The following is a 22,758-nucleotide window of genomic DNA, read 5'->3' on the forward strand; positions in this document are numbered from 1 at the left end:
TCAGCCATCATGCAGCTCAAGAACAACAAGGCAGCTAGCAAAGATGACATCGCAGCGAAGATTATCAAGATGGGCCCGGATAGGTGGGATACCTGCATGCACCGGCTAAATTAGAACGCTACCGGAGGAGTGGAAGGAGGAAGTAATATGCCCAATATGCAAGAAGGGCAACAAGTTGGAATGTGAGAACCATCGAGCGATCACTATTCTTAACGCTGCTTATAAAGTGCTTTCTCAGATCATCTTTCACCATCGCCGCTAGCAAATAGCTTCGTGGGAAGTTACTAAGGCGGTTGTGTTGACGGGTGATCGACAATAGACCAAATCTTTGTGCTGTGACAGATCCCGCTAAAGTGTCACGGATACCAAGTCCCTACGCACCACCTATTCATAGATTTTAAGGCTGCTTCCGATGCTATCGACCGTGAAGAGCTATGGAAAATTATGGACGAAAACGGCTTTCCCGGCAGACAAGACTGATTATGGCCACGATGGATGGTGTACGGTACTATGTGAGGGTATTAAGCGCGTTATCATGCTCGTTTGAAACACGCAGGGGACTTCGACAAGGTGATGGTATTTCCTATCTTCTGTTCAACATCGCGCTAGAAGGTGTTATGAAACGTGCAGATTTTAAGATGCGGAGCACGATCTTCAATAAATCTAGCCAATTTATATGTTTCGCTGACGATGTGGACATTGTCGGAAGGACGTTCCAGATGGATGCCGAGCAGGATACCTAACCGAAACGTAACGCAGTGAAGGTTGGATTAGTGGTGAATACGTTTAAAGCCAAGCACATATTAGCTGCAGGAACCGAGCGCGATCTAGCTCGCATAGGCAATAGTGTGGCAGTCGACGGAGACAAGTTCGAAGTGGTGGACGAACTTTTATACCTCGGGTCGTTGATGACATCGGATGACAACTGCATCAGAGAAATACGCAAACGTATTCTTGCTGTAAGTCGTGCTTACTGCGGACTCCACAAGAACGTAAGGTTCCTAAGACAAGCTTCATCCCCGTACCAAATGTACCATACGTACAAAACGCTAATAAGACCAGTAGTCGTCTACGGGCACGAAATGGGGACAATGCTCGATAGGAACTTGAAAGCATTGGTCGCTTGTGAAAGTCGTGTGGTTAGGACCATCTTTGACAATTTATGGGAGAACACTGTATGGCGAAACCAGTTTCCGAAAAGTTGCTAAAGCTGGAAGGGTACAAAGTGCGCGGCATGTTGCGAGACTGCCAGACAACAATCCCGCAAACATGGTGTTCGCCTCGAACCCGATTGGTACCAGACGCAGAAGTGCGCAGCGTGCTCGATGCTTGGACCAAAACCGGGGAAGTGGGACATTCGAGATATCGGGGACGGACAGTCATGGCCCGCGTTTGTTGGCGGAACATTATTCTGTAGGTGAGATCCTAAAGGACATAACACCAGGATAAGTAAGTAAGTAAAACCTTTGCAATGCAGAATTTCTTTTTTGTCAAAAGTGGCGCTTATCAAAGTATTACCAAATTTGCGCTGCTAACTAATGTAGCGGTTAGCGGTTTTAGCACTAGCTTCCGCTAAATTTTTGGTTAATTTAGCGGTTAGCGATTATCGAAGCTAACGTTTCTAATTAGCGGATTAGCTGTTAGCGAAGCTAATATTTCGGTTAGTGGTGTCCACCTCTGAACAAAGGTAAAAACAAAGCACGTGTGATGATAACGATGAATGAATATAACAAATAATACAACATTATCTGCCAAAAGGCAATGTGGTATTGTTCTAACAAAAAAACTTTTGTTATTTTCACGATATTACTTTTAGGTAATGCGATTAGAAATTTGCTTATAAGTATAATAAAGAAGAATATTCGTATATAATTTTTTCCGAATTAAAGAACGTCAATCCAAGTCGATTTTCAAATCCGCGTGGAACGCCACGTTGACGACTTCGAACTTGAACCTCAAAGAAGATCATTAATCCCTATCAAAGCATTGAGCAAACAAACAATTGGTAAGTATAAAGTTTGTACGATGTTGAGTATAACCAGATCAAAGCCGGTGTGCAGCAGACGCATGTCACATCATCAATGACTGCCGCAGAACAATGCTCATGACATCATTTGACGCTTGCCGTGAATAATCTCGCCGAAGGCAATTATGGCTGCAAAGTTGTAAATTTCATTAAACCCTCGCTAATGCAATTCAGTTACCCGCGACCAAACCTCCGCGGTTGTGTATATACGTATGCTGCCGGCTATGTGCTGCCAAGCGTTCACAACCCGCGAACGTTTAGTGTTTGCTCATAACGAGTTCAAACATGCAAGGATTTTGAACAATGCTGTAACGATTCTGGTAGCTTAATGTGGAAGGTACTTGCTGTGGAGGCTCGATCGGTAAAAAGTTTTGTCCCGCCGTTGGACGACGCCCGCGTTGGACAAACTACTAAATTTTTGCAAATAGAGTAATGTTTCAGCTAAATCCATTGATAATATTTGAAAACTGATTGAAGAAGTCATCAATTCGTGAGATAAATTTCAAAGACGAAAAGTTTATTTGAACAAACTGCTTGAAACTCACTTCGCAAATTGCGTAAAATATTCCACTTTAGAAAAAAACCTTGTTTTTCACAACAAAAAAACATTTTAGAAAATAAATGGTGAACACGAAATTATTGCAACACCTTCAACTAGACATAACTCTTTGTTCGCTGGTAAGAAATTAACTAAACTTAGCATAGTTTCTCCTTATATCGTTTAAATCGCATATAATTTTGCAGTAGTGCATTTTGTTTCGGTCAAGAAAAAATTGAATCAAGCGGAGACACCTCTTTATCGCTTCTTTATCGACAGACTTTACCGCCGACTAGTACAGTACAAGGCAGTTACGGGGCTAGTGCAACAATCCTACTGACTCTATCTAGCAGCACTGCCTAGCCGAGATTCGAACATACGACGACTGGCTTGTTAGACAACCATCTCAAGAGTGCTGAAAAAGTTCAAGCATCGATTGACATTAGATCATAAACCATGAGCTGGAAGAAAACCAGTTGCAACCTGCAAAAGGATGAAAGAAATAAAGCTCTATATATAAAAGTTTGGCAATGAGGACGCTTGGTGTATCAAGCGAACTTAAAGATCTATACCAATGGTATGCACTTTGACAGTTCGATTGGTACACGAAACACCTCATTGCCATACTTTATATTATAGAGCTTTAGAAAGGCCAAGGCTAATTTCACCTAAAATGAATCCCAATATTTCAATACGTGATGTTGCCAAGAAGGTCGGCGTTTCACAAAGCTGCGTCCAAAAGCTCAAACTTCCCAAACAGCGATGAACACCGGCAAACTGTTATATAAAACTACAAATTTGGTTTTGATCCGATAAATACAGCAAAATTAAAGGTAAATTTACTGTGTTACAGTTATTTCGTGTTCGTCATGCAAACATCCACATGCCATGTGAAGTTGCTAAGTATACTAATTTGCTAAAGCACGAAATAATAATTGCACAAACTCATATAATCTGTTGAAACAACTATCGTATAATATTTTTTTAAATATGAAAACATTTGGGCTAAAAACATGCTAAAAATAATTTTTTTTTCTAATTTTCCTTCTAATTAGTTTTAGAATATATTCATTTATAAGATCCGTTTCAATTTTGCAGGCTTCATCAATGCCTGATCTCAACAGAATTTAATAACAGTCATGACAAACAAATAAGTAAAGGCCAGCCCCAAATGTTTAGTTGGCCCTTATCGTGGTGACAACATTGTTCTGCGAATTTCAACTTTCAGCAGTCTGCTCAAGAAGAACTCCTTCCTAATCCGGTGCCGCACCTTTTTCCTCGCTCGCAGCAGCAAACGTTAGGTTTCGAGAATGGTAGGAGGAACAGACAAAAGTACCACCACTTCATTCATGGTCAGTTGCTTGCGCGGTAATTGCCTTAGAGCAAATGAAACCTTGCTTGCGCACATTTCAACTCTATACCAGCAGCGGAGACAAATAAGCGAGCTTCGAACAGAACAATAATTTAACTGCTGGCACCTCGGTCACCTCGGATTCAATTAGATGCCGTACTGCTGCTGCTTAAACCACAGACTGCCGTCTGATGTTCGTCCACGTACCTGACCCCGAGGCAGGTGTCAAACAAATAGTAAAACTCAGCGAATGCACACAGTACTAATTTGGAACGTATTATCTTTGAAGCATTTCCTGGAATAGAAAATGCCAGATGAGATAATTTTGCTCATTTGATGAAAGGATTTAATAACTGGTAATCTACGTTGGTACTTAATCAATTCAACTTAATCAATTCATCAAACTCACGTGGCTAGTTATTGTGACCCTGAGTGTGTAATAAGTTTTTTTTATTCTGTAGTGTCAATACACTACAAATAACATTAAACTGATGGATAGTTAGTTACACGCAAACTTGCAAATTCATGCAAATGCACTTGAATACTTGAAAAACAGGGAGCTGCTGCAGATTAAAATCGTATCATCGCTGTCTGATATTTTCGTGAATGAGACTGGAGTTCCCCAAGGTAGTAATCTCGACCCGTTGTTATTTTCACTATTTTTACCTTTGTTATACTATAACAAAGGTTTAAAAATTGGTCGAAAAACACGAAATTGATCAGAGGCCCGGAGGGCCAAGTCACATATACCAATCGATAGGGTTCGACGATTTGAGCAATGTCTGTGTGTGTGTGTGTGTGTGTATGTATGTAATGATTTTTTCTATCGCCTGTTTCTCAGAGATGGCTGAACCGAATCGTTCGCTATTACTTTTGTTTGAAAGGTGTTATTGTCTAGTAGATCACTATTGAGTTGTTTCGTGATACGATGTTTCGTTTAAAAGTTATAAACAAAAATGTGAAAAATACGTGACACGGGTGTCTCCGAAACTACATGACCGATTTCAACGATCTTAGTATCAAATGAAAGCCCTTATTAAAGCTAAATTGTTCAGGAATTTTTAATTGAAAACAAACAAGTAGTTTAAAAGTTATGCTTAAAAAACCTGTTTTGACAAGGTAATAATTATCGCCTGTTTCTTAGAGATGGCCAAACCGATTTATGCGCTATTAGTCTCATTTGAAAGATAATATATCCTAATAGATCACTATTGAATGATTTTTTGATTGGACGTGCAATTTGAAAGTTATGAGCAACCGTATACACCACGCCAAAATTAACAATAATTTATAATGATTTTAACCAAGATAATTTATCTAATTTCAATTATTTTAATATCAAACGAGAGGTTTTCACACTACGAATATATATGCAAAATTTCATAAGAATTGGTTCTACCGATCAAAAGATATTAACCCTCGAACACTCGCGCCAACTTTTGTAACGCAGTTACTCGCGCGCAAAATAGCCCCGAACCAAAGAAAACGTGTGCACTAGAGTGTTGACTGGGAAAACTTGGTTTTAGGTTTATTGAACCTTTGGAAGAGTTTCTTGAAATTGAAAGCTCTATCGTCTGGTGAAATTTAAATTTTGATTAATCCCCCCAAAAGTGAAAGTAAAAAATTTTTTTCTTCAGTGTCAATATAACACATTGATGTGTTCTGCAAAGTTATTGAGCATATTATTACAAGAAATTTTGCTAAAGACGGTAACTTTCTGTCTTTGCAGCGAAGATAGAAAAATCTTATTTATTGTATATGAATTTGTAAAATCAGTTTTTCTATTTTTGCTGTTTTTGTAATTGTTGTATGACTTTTTCATGTACTACAAAATTGTACAAATAGTAAAAATACACAACTTTGCTGAAAATAGTATACCTGTATGTTTGCTTGTTTAGGAACTGTAGAACTTCGATTCTAAAGAATACCCTAATTTTGACTCCGAATTACTTGACTACCAGCAGACGGATGCATTTTAAACATTTTACATTTGCTGATAGTTTTGCTGCATACATTTTCCCAACAATTTAAGTTATTAATGCATTGAATAATTATGATATTTTGTATTGTGAACAGTTTGTTGAAGAATATACTTTAGATAAACAACGATTTGTAACTTTATAACAATATGGCGTTGAAAAACCTACACGTGTTGTATAAAATACAACAGCGCGAGTAACCGAAGGTTAATAAAAATTGATGAAAATTATTCAAGAAAACTCTATTGATGTGATTCAAATAGAATGGCATTACAGAAAACTATGCATAGTTCAAAAACCTATAAGCTAGACCTTTCCTAGACAATGTATATGCTAACGGATAAGATTTGCTCTTAAAACTTGCTTTTATTTGCACTTACTCAGATTAATAACAACTTACTTATCCTTACTCAGCAATTTCATGAAAAAAGGATCTATCAAAATTTTAAAGTGTTCCTATTTTGTTCAAATTTTGTACCCTTATTCAATTTTCAAAAATTTTATGTAAACCAACGCACTACGCAACGATAACCAATAGATGAATTATGTTCCGAAGATGTCGATTTCTATCTCAAATAGCAAGTAAGACCGTATAACAAAGGTTCCTTTCACCACTAGGTGGATTAAATCGGGTTTTTTAATAATGTGGCAGCTCTACTTAACGGTAGATGTGAACTGGTATGTGCCGACGACCTAAAAATATACGTCACTGTGAAAAGCTTGGCCGACTGCTACATTCTTCACTATTTGTTGAAGAATTTTTCAATTGAGAAAAATAGAAAATAACATGACGCTCAGTATTGATAAATGTCTCGTGGTTGCATTCCATCGTAAACAGAGTCGTGAAGTTTTTGAATTCAATTATCGTATAAATGATCTAATACTTGAACATGTGGAGTACATCAAACACTTTGAGTTTTGATCGATACAAGGTTAACTTTTCGGGAATCGATAAAACACATTGACAAGTGGGATTCATGTTCAAAATTACCCATGAGTTCTTCGACTCACTCTGCCTTCGCTCACGTCTGGTCCCACCTAGAAAATTCTTCAGTTGTGTGGTCACCGTATCGTGTAAACTGGATCGATCGGATATAGGGTATCCAATGCAAGTTTGTTTGGTATGCCTCTAGACATTTACGCTGGAATCACCCACAGAATCTTCCGCCATATGAAGCTCGCTGTGAGTTGTTGAGATTGACGACCCTCAAAAAGAAAAGGAAAGTGTCCAAGTCTGTTTGCCCATTTACCTCAGTGAATGATAAATAACCACCAGTCGTGTCTTTAATTTAAGTTTCTTTTGAGGACACGATTCACACAGCAAAAAACAGTTTATGCGAAACACGACTGGGGGGATTAAGTCTCTGCTGGTGGGCCTAAGAAAGTGAACTTACGCTTGATTCATTCACGCTAGGGCTTGCAGATAGGTATATGTGGTTCATTTCTTGGAGAAGCTGGGTGTGTGAACTCACGTTAGCAACAGCTGGCGACTGAAACATTTTTATGGAATTTTGTGGGGTCTTCAAAATTGTCGAACAAAATGGCAAGGACGCCATAAGTTTATAAAATTGTATACTTGGGCATAGTTAATTTTTATTTAATACTAGCTGACTCGACAAACTTCATATTGCCACAAATTAAACTGTGTTGTACATAAATCGTGAATCTCGGATGACCTTTGTCACTATCTCGAGTTTTCCAAGTTTCTGAGGAGTTCATGGATGGTTTAATATACAAATTTTCCTCACAGTGAAGTAGAAAACAAATTCCACCATTACTTAGCCTGATAAAATAACGCGGATAGCATTAAAATATTCGCCATGTATATTTAACATTACGCCGAATACCATTTTGCGGAACATCACTTCTCGGTTGACCATAACGCGGAATACCATTTCGCGAAAAACCTTACGCGGGATGTACCATTTCACGGAAAATGTTTTCGTGGAAAGTACCATTTCGCAGGGGTTATCCTCTCCTTACTCGCTGTCGCTCGTTCGGACCCAACGGACAGAAAGTAATAGAGGTCAGTAGACCTAGGAAAATAAATAAACCCAATTGATAATTTTTGGTGGTCTTGTTATTAACTAATATTTTAGCATTAGTTTTCTAAAATTTCTCGAGTTCGATTAGTTTTTAAGTTACGCAAAAATTTCTGTTTTATTTGTATGAGAGTCCTTATGCCCCTACCATAGGGGTGAGGGGACTAAAACCATCATAAAAAAAATTCCTGCCTCCAAAACCCCCACATGCCAAATTTCGTTCCATTTGCTTGATTAGATCTTGAATTATGTGGAAATTTATTGTATTTCATTTGTATGAGAGCCCCCTTTCTTGCAGGAGGGAGGGGTCATAATTCCCCTCCCAAAGAGGGGAGACGTCTTAATTCACCATAGAAAAAAAAATTTTCTCCTAAAACACCCACATGCCAAATTTTGTTCCATTTGCTTGATTAGTTCTCGAGTTATGCAGAAAGTTATGTTTCTGTTGTATGGGAGCCCCCCCCCTCTTAGTGGGGCGAGAGGTCTCTAACCATCATAAGAACCTTTCCTGGCCCCAATATCCCTTACATGCAAATTTTCACGCCGATCGATTCAGTAGTTTTCGATTCTATAAGGAACATACGGACAGACACACAGAAATCCGTTTTTAGAGGTACTGCCATCCGGGGTGAGATTGTGCCAAAAACCAAACATTTTTGTTTGTGAAAATTTATTATATCTACAGAAACTGGTGACCTACATTCAGAATGATGATGACCTTAACATATTTATTCACAACTTAGAATGGAACACAGATAATATTAGTAAACTAATAGCACAGACAAACAAACATAACACTCGTTTTCCATTCTTCGTACCGATTAAACCGTCATTTCAAATTTGGGCTTAGTTGGGAATGTTTCCGTTTTGATCAAAGTGGCGTTTTTTGACGAAGAAGGAGAATTCACCATAAAAAATACTTACTACTTCGAGGGATACCCATGTTGCTATTTGATATTTGGGAATTTCGATCATAGATGGTGCTAGTGTTCAGGCTAAATGCGAGGTACGATAATTTTCGTTGATTTTTCTTCCAAGAGTTATGTCTGTTTGTCTGTGCTAATAGCCTAAACAGGATTTCAAAGTTCGCGATCAAAAATACTCGCAAATAACGCTTGTAAAAAATATCCCGCATAAACCAACCCAAACAAGAAATCGCATCAACTTGCTATTTTGAAGGTATATAAACTAATCATTTACAATGTATTGAAAGGTCATTATGCGATTGCGATTGATTACGAAAATAATACTTTTCGAGCTTCACGGGGGTGAGATTGTGCCAAGCCATAATGATCGATTCAATTTGTGGATTTCATATACACAACAAAAATACGTCAGTATACACCAGTACACTCACATTCTTTACTATTGAGCACAATATGTTGACAGATTAGATTGCATCATCCATTTTGGAGCAAACAGCATCATAGGTCTGCTAAATAATTTAAACTAATGTTTACTGTTTCTCTGGAAATTGCCTGCCAGTTTTAAGGAGGGGGAGGGGGGTGGGATGGGCTACATGTTCTGCGGCCGCGGGTTCTCGAACGAAGTAATGGTTACTTTTGTTAAATGACCAAATTGGTATACCCCTTAAGATACACGCCCTTCATATATCTCCCCCTTGTTAACCGTAGAAACGCTACTGGCTATATAAAGACAGTTTATTGACTGCGAACTCATTTTTTGTTATTTCAGACCTCCCCGGGTCATTTTCGTTCATACTTTTTGTATGATGCGTTATTTTTGGCCGACCCTCTGCGCCTAATAGTCGACTTAGATCATGGACGGCCTCGTGTGAACTACTTTATACTGATATTTATGTGTATTGTTTATAAACATGCTAATGTTCACTGTTTAGGTATTTACCTTAACTATATGCTTTTGGCACGATGTCACCCCCTAGAAGGGGTGAGATTGTGCCAAAGTTCATGCACTTCCAGTAAAATTAGATCTCATTGTAACTAAACCATCTCTACGGTAGTTGTTAATTGAACAGTTTAGTATATATTGACAGGTTTGAAATCAACTTAGTTCGTAAATTGTGTATATACTGAGCTAAAGAACAAAAACTCGATCGTTGGTTTCTACAGTTGTCGGAAGAAGAGGCACAACCTGTGTGTCTAAAAATAACCCAAAAACCAGATACATCGCTACATTAATAAGGGGGGTTGCGCAGTCTTCTTTTGGCCAGCGCCTCTATGGTTCAAACACAGACAAACAGACATAACACTCGTTTTCCATTCACCGTACCGATTAAACCGTCATTTCAAATTTGGGCTTAGTTGCGAATGTCTCCGTTTTGGTCAAAGTGACGCTTTTTGACGAAAGAAGGGGAATTCCCCATAAAAAATACTTACTACTTCGAGGGATACCTATGTTGCTATTTGATATTTGGGAATGTCGATCATAGATGGTGCTAGTGTTCAAATGTGAGGTACGATAATTTTTGTTGATTTTTCTTCCAAGAGTTATGTCTTTTTGTCTGTGGTTCAAAGGTACACGGGTACCAGCGAGCCACACGCCCTGGCAGGTCTTGTGGGTTCAAATCCGGTTATAATCTCTGATTATAGCTTGGTTCGACCCATGCACCTTCCAGCATTGGACAAAAGATAGGAGTCACAACGACAACTTGTTATGCGTAGCTACCTGTTACCCCCCTCCGTTTCCACTCTTTCCCCTCCTTTCAAAAAAAAAATTATTACTTTCCCCTACCATCCCTCCATCAATTGTAAAACCATCGTTTCAAAAAAATATTAATATTAATGCCAGACCGCATTTCAAGGTCAAAGACTAAAAACACGAGTTTGGTCAAAAAACATTGTGACCTATCATAACCCAAGCAATTACTTTTTGGTTTGACGACGAAATACGGTACTTGACGTGAAGACGCTTTCTCGATGTTGTTCTTATACGATTCAAGCATAGTAAATAATAACGATTAAGTTTTGCTTAATCAGTTCAACGAATGGTAGCTTATATTTATTTGTTCCGTGCGCTTTTGTTGTCTACAGGCGAAAGCTTATCTGCGCCGTCAGTAGGCAGTGTATTGTTTGTAAAAATAGACAACACGGACATTCATACGGACCTGGTGACTGCAAGAGACGGAGCATTTTCTGTCATATGGGCACTCTTGAGAATTGTTCGCAACAACAGCTTGAAGTTAGCGTCATTTTTCCGGTTTATATTTTATTTAAATGTAACTTATAACGGTAGGGAACGCAGCAGCAGTGCCTTGTTCCATTGTCTACGGCCTTGATGCCGATATGATTGTCAGTGTGGGATGATAATGTATGCAAATAAACAAATAGCGATTAAACAAATAAAATTATTCAACTGTGAGAAACTTTAAGTATGTTAGTTCAGTTATCGTAATAATCACCTTTATTGCTCCTTTCTTTCTTTTACAACAGCTTACGGTGATTCATATATCACCAATGTAGCAAACGAATCAAAATAAAGAACATTTCTATATACATTAGTCACCTCAAGCTTCAGTTGCCTGTTACGGAGTGAGTAGCGGCTGTGCGCTCTCAGCTGAAGCCAATTACGTTTGTTTGCCATTGGATGTAGCGAGGTGTTCATCTTTGTTGTGCTCTCGGCAACCGTGGCATTGAGCGAAAAGCAAAACGTTTCATCGTGATTCATTTGGTAATTGATGCAATTAAAGTTTGTTTTCGATTTTAAATTAAGTATTTGAAGCCATTACGGAAGGAGTTACACTTTGGAAAATTGTTATAACAAAAGCGTAAAAATATTGATCAAGTTTTAACTGTGAAATATTATAGAAAAAATATAACATTGCATCATGAATACGAGAATAAATTTTATGTGTTCCATTTTTTTCTACAAAAATTTCTTCCGGTTTTTTTTCAAACACTCACTAGTGTACTGTTATTTCTTTCTTTATATAAAGAAAGAAGTCGACTCGACTCGAGTTTCTCGCTTCCGCTGCTGTTGCGCGTAAACACACATTTTGTTGTACAACAGTCAGTGCCTGGCTGAGAGTGCTGAAGTCATTACCCACTGGTGACCGTTTACATCTCGTGTATGAATACGAAATTTGGACCGTCAACAACGCATAATGAAAGCTTCCTCCTATGAACAAGAGTCGAAAGCAAAAAAAAGCAGCGACAACCAACAGAGCAAAACAAGTTTCGCATGCTGCCATCGCCATGCGACGCGATGAGATTTACCCCAATTGTTTCACGGTAATTCAGCGCAAACGTGTCAAGGGAAGCTTGATAAGAATAATGCTAGAAGCAACGATTAGTAATCCAAATAGAATCAGCTTATATAGAAATACATAAGCAGTACGGGTTGCTAGAAAACTAAGTATAGTCATGATATTCTATTACATATTATGAAATACAAACGAGGGCTTAACTAGTTAAGAACACTAAAGACTACAGGTGCCTACTTAATCGTATTATTTGCTGCTAATCAATCTTACGCAGAATCGAAACTATCGGGCCAACCCTGCCCTCCGAGTTTAATGGAACTTTGCACACATGCTGGCTGCTTGCTAAAACTACATCCTAGTTTTCAAAATTGTTGCTATAAGGCAAAATTGGTTCACAATAAGTAAATTTATCTATCGAAAAAATCTTCACTTGATCTTCGCTGAAGTAGTTAAATCAAAAATTTAAACCCTTTTATTAAAAAAAAACCCGATTTAATCCACCTAGTGGTGAAAGGAACCTTTGTTATACGGTCTTACTTGCTATTTGAGATAGAAATCGACACGTCTTCGAAACATAATTCATCTATTGGTTATCGTTGCGTGGTGCGTTGGTTTTCATTAAATTTTTGGAAATTTAATAAGTTTACAAAATTTGAACAAAATAGCAGCACCTATAAATTTTGATAGATCCTTTTTTCATGAAATTACTGAGTAAGGGTAAGCTGGTTGTTTCTAATTTGAGTAAGTGCAAGTAAAAGCAAGTTATAAGAGGAAATATTATTCTTTAACATATACATTGCGTAGTAAAAGTCTAGTTCATAGGGTTTTGAACTACGCATAAATTTCTGTAACGTCATTATTTTTGATTGACATCAATAAAGTTTTCTTGAATAAATTTCATCAATATCTATTAACCTTCGATTACTCACGCTGTTGCATTTTGTACAACACGTGTAGGTTTTTGAATGCCATATTGTTATAAAGTTACAAATCTCTGCTTAACTAACGTATGTTCTTCAATTACCTTGTTATGAGCAAAATGTCATAATTATGCATTAATACTTTAAATTGTTGGGCAAATAGATCAGCATAAACTGACATCACAGAAACGAAGCAATCAGCATGTGAGTTGTACCGCGATTGGCCCTGGAAGTTTCTCTCGTTTCTTCATATGTAAAAATGGTGTCTGTATGCAGCAACATAATTAGCAAATATAAAATGTTTAAAATGTATCTGTTGGTAGTCGAGTCATTCGGGGTCAACATTAAGGCTTTTTTTTAATCAAAGTTCTACAGTACCTAAACAAACAAACATAGAGGTATACTATATTAATCAAAGTTGTGTATTTTTACTATTTATACAATTTTGTAATACATGAAAAAGGAATGCAACAATTACAAAAAGAGCTAAAATAGAAAAAACTGATCTTACAAATTCATATACAATGAATAAGATTTTTCTCTCTTCGCTTAATAGATAGAAGGTTACTGTATTCAACAAAATTTCTTGTAATAATATGTTCTAAAACTTTGCAGAACACATCAATGTGTTATATTGAAACTGAAGAAAAATATTTTTTTTATTTCACTTATAGGGGGATTAATCAAAATTTAAATTGCACCAGACGATAGAACTTTCAATTTCAAGAAATTCTTCCGAAGGTTCCATAAACCTAAAACCAAGTTTTCCCAGTCAAAATTCTAATGCGCATGTCTTTTTGGCTTTGGACCATTGTGCGCACGAGTAACCGAATTACAAAAGTCGGCGCGAGTGTTGGAGGGTTAATATCTTTTGATCGGCAAAACCGATTCTTCTGAAATTTTGCATATATATTTGTAGCATTAAAATCTCTAATTTGATGCCAAAATAATTCAAACTAGATAAATCATCTTAGATGAAATCGTTATAAATTATTGTAAATTTTAATGTGTTGTATTCAATTGATCATAACTCTCAAATTAAACGTCCAATCAAAAAACAAATCAATAGTGATCTATTAGGTTATGTTACCTGTCAAATGAGACTAATAGCGTCTAAATCGCTTTAGTCATTTCTAAGAAACAGGCGATAATTATTACCTTGTCAAAACAGGTTTTTTAAGCATAACTTTTAAACTGATTGTTTGTTTTCAATAAAATTTATCCGAAAAATTTAGTGTTAACAAGAGCTTTCATTCGATACCAAGATAGTTGAAATCGGTCATTTGGGTACGGAGAAAATCGTGTCACGTAATTTTTACTTTTTTACTTATAACTTTTAAACGAAATATCGGACCTCGAAACAATTCAATAGTGATATACTAGGCAATAATACCTTTCAAACAAAAGTAATAGCGAACAAATCGGTTCAGCCATCTCCGAGAAACAGGCGATAGAAAAGTTGCGCTCCGCACATACATACACACATACACACACACACACACACACACACAGACATTGCTCAGTTCGTCGAACCCTGTCGATTGGTATATGTGGCTCGGCCCTCCGGGCCTCGGATCAATTTCGTGTTTTTCGACCAATTCCTAAACCTTTGTTATAGTATAACAAAGGTAAAACGATTTTATTCACTTAATAATTTTTGTTATACTACTAAGCACGTTACGATCCAAATTTGGGCAAGTTATACTTGACGAATTTCTTTAAATCGAGCAATTAAAACAACCTGAAGCCCCCTCATCTTGTACTGATAAAAGAGATTAAATCAACCATCAGCATCGTAGCAAAGGTGTTCGGGAAACGTTTGTCGACAACCAGGAAGCCTGGATCGAGGAAAATCAAAAGCCGGAAGCAGCAGCTACAACAAATCCCAGAGATCCAGGCGCTTTCAAGCAGAAACCGACCGTCTCGGTCCCCGTGATGTCGCGAACAGGTCGAGAGTGTCGTCTTCAATCGTGCATCGCACTAGAAGCAAACCGGACTGTCGACTTATAGGAAAATAGTGACTCCAAATCACGACGATAAACAAAGCAGAACGACCAAACATCATCCCGCAAACTGACGAAGTACCGAGATGATGAACGACGAAGCTCGCTTCACGATTCAAACAGTTTCCTAAGCAGGATTTTTATACGGCAACCGGAAGGGGATAGGTGGCAGACATGTTCAAGCGAATGAAGCCGCCGAAGTTTGCTAAGAAATATTTGTCTTGAGAGGCTGTAAATGTTGATCTATAAATATGGCTTATGGTGACCATATCAGTCCAACTAAAAATCAGGATTTTTTTGACCAAACATGGCGATGAAGATTTTGATTCGAGAAATCGACCAACCACACTTCCTGCTCCTTGGGCTTATACTGCAGAAGGTACACTTCACACAATGCTAGACAAATGTGATGTTCGCGATAAGTACCATTCCAACCGTACAGTTAGCCAAATTAAACACTGTTGTAGTTTCAGTTGAGTTTCAGTGAGCCAGCAAAACCTAACAACCGTCTAAATTATACCGAAAACTCGCGGGGAAAAGTCGTCAAGTAATCTGGTAAGGCCCAGAAAAACATCATAAAGGAGACAAAAAACGAATAAGGCATGCGGGGGTTGCTCCATTGTACTCGTCATGGGTCCGCAATTCGTTGAGCATTTCAACACTTGCAAGTTAGTTTCAATTTGGTAAGCAAACCAGCGCACGGAGGAGTATTTGGACCAAAAAGCTGGCCAAGATGAGGAAAATTAAAACTCGTTCAATCCCCTCCAATTAAACCTCGTCTTCCCAGATACCTATCACACAATGTAACGTTAATTTTGAAACCATTTGTTTTGTTTACATTTACATAGAGCTGTCAAACTTCGAGTAAAAATGGGCCACATTTTTTCGCTCATGTAGGTAAGGATGTTGCCTTTCACATTTCTAAGGCTATATATATCCTATCGACCAGCTGTAAAAAGGCTTTTGAAACTCAAAGATTTTACAATTATTTGTTGATATAGACTTTAGATTTCAATGAATATAATGATGACAATCGAGCAGTATTTATTATAGCAAATTAGCCCAAATATGTTGCTACTTTCAAGTGACATTTGTTTATGTTCTCACCTTTTCTCATCACAATCTTTGATGCCATTTGATAGCTTAGAGTCCCAAGAAGAAGATTGTGAGTGAAGTTTTTGCAACTTTTTGCAATTTTATGAAATAAAAACTTTTTACTAAATGATGAAATATTCAATTTCGCAGCATTTTTCTTATGATAAGTATAAATTATCAAATATCATGAAATTTCAAGCATTTGAAAGATAAATTTTATGTCATTGTGCTTGTGAGACACCAGAGTAATGCTCTAAAAAGTAATTGAACAAAGAAATTTTAGGTATTAAAAGAAAAAGTCGCCAAATTTCTTTAATTTCTATCACATTTGTGCATGCTTTGAGTCTCTTCATTACGCAATTCATTCGATAACCGTATTATCAGTCAAAAGGCTTGTTTTGTACGAAGAATAAGTACATGCTGGATCTGCATTAGGTTTTCCTGTCATAATTTCCCAAGGGTCACCCAACGAGGGGATTCAATAATGAACCAAGAGAGAAGCATGCGCAGAAAAACGAAGGAAAGTGTTTAAGATGTCACCTCTCTCTCTCTCTCTCTCTCTCTCTCTCTCTCTCTCTCTCTCTCTCTCTCTCTCTCTCTCTCTCTCTATTACACACACACTCTCTCTCTTTCTCCACACACCTCTCTCTATAATACACACCTCTCTCCCTCCAACCTCTCTCTCTGTCTTATCTCTCTATCATATATCTCTCTCCCTTTATTCACACAATTTCTAAAAAAGTTTCCATTCTTGTAAAAGCAATATTAGAAAAGTTGTGCTACACTTCTAGGTAGATACAAACATAATTCCATAGAAAATTACTTCATAGAACTAATTATACTATTTTTCACTCATTACCGCTTGTTTACTCTAATGAAAATGATTAACAATACTTTTGACCAACTTTTCGGGTCAAATACTCCTATGTGCAGCGCGTAGGGTCGCTCTTTTCTTATAACTATACTTATAAATATACTATAACAAAACCAACGGTCGTTTTTATTATCATCGAAAATCACAATGGCGACAAGAGAAGTACCGAGACGCTCTTTTCTTAGTACCGGTGATGCATTCTTGCGACATGGCTGGCCTACGGTCGGTGTACGGTCGGAATCTCTTCAAGTAGTGATAGGTCATGGTTCATATGTCTGCGCCATTCTCTACATTCTGGCAAAGCTACAGTCACAAGTCCTGCTGAGGGAAAAGAAGGTGCGACTTCCAGCTTAAATGCGTCGTTGAATCTCCTTACACATATTATTAGCAGAGTAATTCTAGTTGAAACGAGGCCACTTCTAGGTCTTCAAATATTGAAACTTTTGTACTTAATTGGTTGAAAAAGGTTGAAAAATAAGAAAAACACTTTTAGTATCTCGAAACAGTGGACCCCTCGTTTGCCAAGGGGCCTGACAGTTGAAATTTTAGCAAAACTTTGCACCTATATCATGTGATACAGTAGGATTTTGAATTTGGCAACAAATGCGTGTCGCCTATGTTGTCAAAATCGAAACCTTGACAAATCCAGACGCTTTTTTAATATGAAAAAATTTAATGTAAATGCTTTAGGAATTGACTGAATGTTATTAATAATCAACGATTGCTACCTTTTCATGTTTACAAAATCCGCCAAGAGCTATCCGTGCGGTGCAAGTAAGTTGTTGGCGACCTGCGGTAGGACGTAGTCCTACGGCAATAAAAATACTATTCGAAACATTCTATAAACGCAAACTTTTTTTCCTGAACACACTTAGGGCACCATTTTTCGTCATTTCAAGTATGTATTTGGAAGTAAAATATTTTGTGTTGCCAAAAATGGATACTTTTGTTCCCAAAATCGAGTCATGCCAAAATCGAACTATGCCAAATTCGAAATCCCACTGTATTTCCTAAATTTGCCATGAAAAAACTAACAAATTGCCCGGTTCTGTAAAGAAGAACAGAGCTTTCAACGTAAAAACCCATAAAGTTTTTTTCCGGAATTTTCATAAAGTCAGTTTATCCGGAAAACCATGTTCGTGCTATATCTGCCATAGCTGATCTCGATCGACTGTATCGTATGCTGCCTTGAATTCAATTAAGATGTGATGCGAGCGCAAGTAGTACTCACGATACGACTAGTTGTGCGCTATGGTGAAAAGGTTTAGGTGTGTACATTATTTTAGCACCAAACTAATGCATGCAACTTCCGTCCATTGGTAATCAACGACTAAACATAAAAAACGTAACCATATTACCTTTGAAAAGGGTCAAAACCGAAGGCCGAAACGTCAGGCAGTATAAAAAAGCCGTTTTCGATATAAAACTGACTGGAAAACCGAAAATCCACAATACAATATATGTACCTCAGTCGATCTCAACATAATATATTTATAAAATATTCGGTTCGGTTTGTATTCAAACTTTGTTTATGGTCTTCATTAAAATTCATTTAATATAAATCACAGCTCTAGTAATCACAAAAATAAACGATGGCAAGTGGTTTGTTATTAGTGTAAATAATTGATAAAATAATAATATCAAAGAAAAAACTGCAACTTTAACGTTCAAAACTCAAAGAGTATATGAATCTAATGAAAATCTGAGACAGTCACATTTTTTCACAACCAAGAAGCCGTATAGAATAATGTCATGTCACCGGATAAGGGACATTCCAACGAACCTGACGATGTATAACAGGCACGTAATTTTATCCTTATCCTCTATCTGTATAAAAGTCAATGTATATTTGTATGCATCGCCATAACTCCGGAACGCCTGGACGGTTCTTCATCGAACTCGGCATGTATGTTCCTTCACATAAGGAAATTAGCAAAAAGGGGTAACCCTTGACAAGGGTGGATGTTTCCAACACGAATAGCGGACTTGGACTTTGTTTTTTACATGATGTGAATTTCCAGAATGATAGCAGATGTACAACTGGATGGGTGACAGGTAGGGGAACCCAAATAAGGAGAATTTCATTTAGTACACACAAACTTATGCTAATTTTAAATCTAGAGCACGATCGGGTATTCAGCTAGTTAAAAATATTCAAGAATCTTTTATTGTAAAATGTTCGAAAGTTAAATCCAAACAGTAGTCCACCCTATTTTAAAATAGGTTCAATAGGTTCAGTTGGCGTAAATTTGATCTCGATTACAGTCTCCGCAGTTTGAAATATTCCAATACAAGCAGTTTACTTCTATGATGTGTACCTAAACTTAGAATCACGCTTGATAGACCAGATACACTTTTTACAATGTTGCGTACGGCGTAATCTAAAACGCGAATTTCATTATTCATGATGATGAGAATTGAGAATAAAAATACAATCGAGTGGTTTATTTACAGCCATAATATTGTATCGGTATACCGATGTATGTGTGTAAGTTCAACCGTTTAAATCTCCGGAGCGATAGTCTCATCGTTACCAAATCAAAATGAATTATGTGGAGCAACTTTGCGTCTTTTTTGCCATCCCTATGAACAGACATTGGCATATCTGGTAAGACACGTGCGTTCAAATACAGACTAACATTTCATTCAGCTGAATCACATCCGAGTCCTATCATAGATCACCAACCACTTGAAAAGTCCACTTTCCAAGTTTTATTATCTTCCCATAGGAACCGAAAACTGGAATCAAGTTCACGAATTATTAAAAGTACTATGAAAATCTGTAAATTGTGATGGTTGGTAACAAATCAACATTCCGAACCGATTTCTTAGTTCGCTCATTAAATTCACATTTCGATGCACTTGTTTTGCTTGAAAGCCTGCCTAGAGTATTTTAAACACAGCCAAGCTAGAGCAGCTTATAATTTTTCACATCGATTACATCCTCATTTACGCTCGCACACTCGACTGGTGCCGAGTTTTCACACGCTGCGGAAAAGCGATAGGTTTTACGACTTACCTCGAATGTGCAGTGCAGCTACCAAATGAAGACGGAGAAAACGGCTAATCCATTGGGCGTTAAAGTTGTGTTGTACCAATTAAGTAATGACGGAAAACATCCTATGGAACCTAGTTATTTCCTTGGCATTCCATCTCACTCAGCACAGTACAAGAGCTTGAAGGCACATTAGAACCGAGCACTATCCTTGAAGTACCGACACGTACAAGGGAAATCGCTAAGAACCTGCTGTTCAGTAATTATCACCGTTGTATTCAATCACACAGAGGCACACACCGTACGAACGTATCTCCGATTCCACCACAAAAAGCACAATTTAAAAGTTTGATTTTAGGAAATCTGTGCAAATTATATTGCTCTCACTTGAAGAAAGGCCCACTGCAGTGAATAAAATAAACTGGTTCAACCTTACAGGATCAGCCGACGACGGAGACGACGGAGCGAGGAGCGCACTCCAATCATGTACAAGTCAGAACTCGAAGTGAGGAGCAGAAGCTTGGTCTGAACTTTCAAACGAATGCAGAAGCTTTTCTACGGGTTTAACTACATACAGCAATCAGCATCTGGTCGAGTACCCGCATTACATGCACACACGACGTTACACTTGTGGTAAAGTACGTAGGTAGGTACATACCGTCGTACGGCACACGGCTCGGCGGTAGAGGCGCTGCTCAATGTGGTTTCAGTTTACTCGCTCACTCGTGCCGCAGATCCGTAAATATAAAAAGTAATAAACATTTTAATGAATGTAATTGTATAGAACTGTTTGCGCATATATGAGCCGGTCGCGCGCTGGCTTTAAACAAACACATGCCTAGACTCTGTGTTCGCGACCCGGGGGCGACGAGAATCATTGCGGGAGGAAGCGATAGAAGGCCTGCCATACATATAACATCGCAGCATACCGTGCTCATAAATGCAAGTGAACCGAAGTCTGGCTGGCTGTTTGCGGGGTTTTAGCCGAAAGGGGTTGATGCGAGTCGCACCAGATAAATCAAATGCCGTTTGCCCAAATTGTAGCCTTTGATTCGATTTCTACTAACCATGGGTCACGTTTCTTGTCACGCCATACCATGTGAGAATAGATTTTAATCGTGGAATTCTGAATGTCAAATTCATAAATTTTCATTCGCGAATGGATTGAAATTTATATCGATTCTGTTTCCTCTTCAAACGACTGCATAATCAATAGTTCTCGTAAAGGCTAATATGAAACCGAAAATAGCGATTCATATTAGACTAAGTAAATGTGGTTTTTTAGGGTAATTTTAGCTTCCGTTTGTAAATTTTGCAGTGCCGTGTGCCTTTATGAGGCGTTTCATTGCGGCTGACGAAAAAAACTAAATTTTCGAATCGACCTTCTTCGATTCGGTAAAAAATTCACATGATTATTCTTTTTACCTGTCTAAAAAGGTTGTGTCAAACTATTGCATAGTGGTACCAATTTGCAAAAGCGCAATCATTAGCTATTGCGTAATTTGGGCGTTTGGATTGGAGAAGTTTAGGGGAGAGACGTCTACATTGAGACACTTTTTTCCAAACATTTTAAAAAATTTTTGATGATGGCTACCAACGAGCTCTTTAATCCATTTGAAAGGTATATCCACAGACCAACAGACGTAACACTGAAGCCTCATTCCATCGTCAACAAAAACGATTGTTTCAAATTTTCACTTAAGCCAAGACTCAAACAACAGTCCCTGCGCGAGTACGCCGCTTGCCTGCGCTGACGCTGTTGTCAGATAATATACAAGTAAATTGATAGCGCGAAGACTACACCAGGCGATGCTGGTGTATGTTTTAAGTTTAGGGGTATCATTGAAACGATGTTTTGCTAGAAAATTTGTTCGAAGTGTTACGTCTGTTAGTCTGTGGTTCTAGTTGTTTGAAAAAAAGTTTCAGTCGTTTTGGTTATAAACTAAAATAGTTATTACGACAAATGTGAAGGTTGAATTTTGTATCACTGTTAACCAATAGGTGGGAAGAGTGAATCCATGAGTATTGCATACTGAGACACCTATTTGAATCAATTTAAACCATATTTTTGGGTAACGAAGAAATAATTTAAAGGGCGTGCTGTTTATTGTCTCTATAAAGGATAAATTATTGTTGGGTATGATAAAAAAAATTCCGATTATTTTCACATAATACATATTTATACGCATATAAAGGATAATTCCTGGACATCTGACTTCTAAATTACACTTCAGAATTCATTTACAGTCAATCCCTATGGATTGCTTTGCAATTGAACACAAAAAAAATTCAAAAAAATTTGCATAGCGAAAGCTATGTCTCAGTGTCGCCCACGTCTCTGAGTCCCACTGTTGCCAATAGAAATGTTTCACGAACAATAGTGAACTAGCGGAGTTAGCAAACAATTCGATTGTCATATTTATTAAAGTATTAGCTCTTATTGTTATGTGATGCCATGCAGCAATTTGAATTTAAATTTAATATGTATTTTGTTGCTGAGAATCACTTGAAAATGATTGCAAAAAAATTTACTTTGACCCCTCCAAAACTGATTTTTGTTGAAAAATACATGAAAAAATCAACAAATTTTTCTCAAACTTCATTATGCGATGTAGGTTCATAAGCTTTACTTTCCATGAAAATATCATGGATCTTGAATGTTTTACTACGTAGTTATTCCCGTTGACTCACTGTTCCTGTTATCTTACTGTTAACTACTCTCCCCTATCAATAAAATATAGCGCAGCTTTTTACA

The 22,758-nt window shown here is 37.6% G+C and overlaps 1 protein-coding gene across 1 annotated transcript in view; it reads right to left on the reverse strand.

Moving 5' to 3' along the window:
• LOC128732956 (ATP-binding cassette sub-family D member 1) overlaps positions 1–20,487 on the reverse strand; it is a 67,309-nt gene extending 46,822 nt beyond the window's left edge. The window contains exon 1 of the mRNA XM_053826438.1: positions 20,028–20,487. The gene's annotated coding sequence lies outside the window, so the exon portion shown is untranslated. The remainder of the gene's footprint in view (positions 1–20,027) is intronic.
• Positions 20,488–22,758: the final 2,271 nt, after the last annotated feature.

This window comes from Sabethes cyaneus, chromosome 1, assembly GCF_943734655.1.
Source record: "Sabethes cyaneus chromosome 1, idSabCyanKW18_F2, whole genome shotgun sequence".
Lineage (NCBI taxonomy): Eukaryota > Metazoa > Arthropoda > Insecta > Diptera > Culicidae > Sabethes > Sabethes cyaneus.